This window comes from Anas acuta, chromosome 30, assembly GCF_963932015.1.
Source record: "Anas acuta chromosome 30, bAnaAcu1.1, whole genome shotgun sequence".
NCBI lineage: Eukaryota > Metazoa > Chordata > Aves > Anseriformes > Anatidae > Anas > Anas acuta.
The window spans coordinates 1,125,446-1,128,190 of NC_089008.1; the positions used below are offsets into that span (position 1 = coordinate 1,125,446).

The following is a 2,745-nucleotide window of genomic DNA, read 5'->3' on the forward strand; positions in this document are numbered from 1 at the left end:
TCATCCTTCTTTCCCTTTTTGAAGACTGGAGTAAAATTTACTTTCCTCCAGTCCTCAAGCACCGGTCCTGATGCCCATGACTTACCAAAGATGGTGGAGAATGGCTTAGCAATGACTTCCACCAACTCCCTCAGCACCCACGGGAGCATCCCATCATGGCCTGTGAATTTATGGATGTCCGGAGATGTTTATTTTTCTTCTAAACAAAACCACATCTGCAGCACACACACCAATTGGCAGACACAGGCAAACACATCCTTTCAGTGATACCGGTCCCTATAGGTCCAAATGTGCATCAGTGTGGGTGCATGGAAGACCAGCCCTGTGACTTTATAATGCAGTTTAGGTATACATAATTTCCAGTGAGCACAGGGAGGTGGTTTAACATGAGGAAAAAACATTGCTACACTCACAATATTACTTGGTACACCTGATATATTTTAGAGGTATTAATTTATTGCAAACTGAGATATGAGTCCTTCAACTTCTTGGCTAGACACACACAGCCCTTTCCTGTGACACAAGAACCCAAAGAAGCTCAAAGTGCACCCCCCAGCCCCATGTTATAGTTGCAAGAGCCCACTACAAGAGAACAAAGGCAACCGTGGGCAAGGCTCCTGTGCCCTTGCCCTGTGGCAGTGCTATCGGGTCTGCGTGGTGGTCACCATGGCATACGTCGTGGTGTCGCTCATGTGTTGCATGGGACTAGCCTTTAGTGGGAAAAGAAACCCTGTTACTTCACCTGCTGACTCTGAGCCCTACACAATGAACGGGCACCAGGCTGCAGAACTGCAGAAAGGAGCTGTGCACAGCTGTGCCACAACTCACCCTGTCCCATCGAACGTGGACAACGGTGGAGTCTGTGGGGGCAAAAAAAAAACACATCATGAGCCCTTGATGCTTGCTGGTGAATGTTGGAGCCACACCCTGGCTTTGGGCATCAGCTCCTGGGCTCAGCACTCAATGCCTGGCCACATTTCCTCTCCCTTCACTCTGATCTGGGATGTGCATTAAGCAGCAGTGGAGCAGAGATGCTATGATTTTTTGTATTTCCACCGTTCTGTGGCATCTCCTCTCTTTGCACAGCCAGAACACCTTGCAAACTGTTCTCTGTGCAGTCATGGGAAAACAAGGTCATGCTGCAACTCAAGCGAGGTGTACGTAGAGTGGGGATATATCTATAGCCTGTAGCCCAACCACAACATCCTCCCTTTGCTGCTGCTTGTGGTTTCAGAGTGAGTTATGAGATATTTTGACCACCAGTACAAGGAGCCACGTATCTCATTGCTGTGCAATGCTTTGGCCTGCTCTTGAAGCAGAAATGCCTCTGAAGAGAAACTGAAGAAAGGACAAAAGCAGAGGCTGGAGTGGGGGAATTGAAGCCTGGGGCTGCAACAGGTGTTGAAGGACTCCCCAAGGAAAGGGGCTTTGTCCCTGGGAGCACTGGGATGCTTCCATGTCCTTTGTGCAGCCAGCAGCCTCGCACACACTCTGCATGCAAGGAAGAAGCAGGACGTGAGGTGCTGGAGAGAAACTTGCTCTTGATGAATGGGCAGGGATTTTGTATTTCCCAGTGGGAAATGAAGGGGTGGGATTGCATGTACTGGTGCACGGGGTTCTCAAGGGGAGAGAGGCATGTGGCTTCCCATGTGGGAGGAGGTAGTACTCACATGTGACTTCTCCAGAGTCAGATGTTTCCATCTGTGGTCTGTCACTGTGCTGCGGCCTGGAGAGGAATGGAATGGTTCTGGGATGTGCGTTTGCTGAGGAGGGGTCATGAGGCTTATGCCCTTTGGTGTTGTTTTCCTACATCTGGAATTAAACTGGAGTGCAACCCACAGTAAGCCCTGTCCTTCCTCAATTCAGCACGGGGAATTCTCCTGGCCATGCAGCACCCCAGGGCCCGATATGCCTCAACTCCCTCCTGCAAACCCCACAGCCAGCAGCCCTTGGTGCTCACCTTGGGCATCTCCCTCTGCAGGCACCTGCAAGAAGAACAGGGGTTGAGGTCCACAGGCCAAGGTGCTGCCCAGCCCTGGCTCCCATCTTGGGGCTGGGGGATGAAGGCTGAAGCTCCCCAGCTCCCTCAGCAGCCTCCCCAGTTGGGCTGTCCACAGCCATCGTCCCCAGGCACCGTCTGCCCCAGCTGCGCACCCCCAGGTTCCCCCCACCACTTTCCCACTGCACCAGCCCTGCAGCAGGACACCACGGCCTCAGCCTTTCCCCCCACTTTCCCCCACTCCCTCACCTTTCCTGATGGCAAACCAGCTCCCTGCAGCCAGGAGTACGAGGCCGACGGCTGCTACTGCCAGCACCGTGCCTGTGGGGAGGGTGTACGGGAGCTGGGAATTTGGAGCTGGGGGAGAGAGGGTGTGAGGGCAGCGGGGTGTGATGGGGAGAGGCAGGGAGCACATATGCCCAAGGAGCTGGCTTACCTCCTGTCTGGTAAACCTCCTGCTTGTCCCCATGCCCTGGGGAAGGCAGCACAGCACGCCCACTCCCCATGTTGGGAGTTCTGAGGGTACAGGAGGGAATCACTCACCTGGGGGTAATGGACTTGCTGGGGAACTCCCCACATTGCCTGGAAGGACAAAAGGAAAGGTCTAGTGTACACAGTGCACCCAGATCCTCTGAAGACTGAGACTGAGCCCTATGGCCACATCCCCCCATCGACAGCCAGCACCATTCCCAGGGAAGGCATAAAATGCCCGCGGCTGTTGTGCCAACATGGGCCACCATGGATCT

General features: G+C 53.8%; 1 long non-coding RNA gene across 1 annotated transcript; it reads right to left on the reverse strand.

Annotated features, from left to right (window-relative positions):
* Nucleotides 1-396: 396 nt before the first annotated feature.
* On the reverse strand, nt 397-2,032 carry LOC137846139 (uncharacterized). The gene is made up of 3 exons (XR_011090404.1): nt 1,671-2,032; nt 829-860; nt 397-710 (listed from the first exon to the last, which is right to left on the reverse strand). It is a non-coding gene; the product is annotated as an uncharacterized lncRNA (long non-coding RNA).
* Between the last annotated feature and the right edge of the window lie 713 nt (nt 2,033-2,745).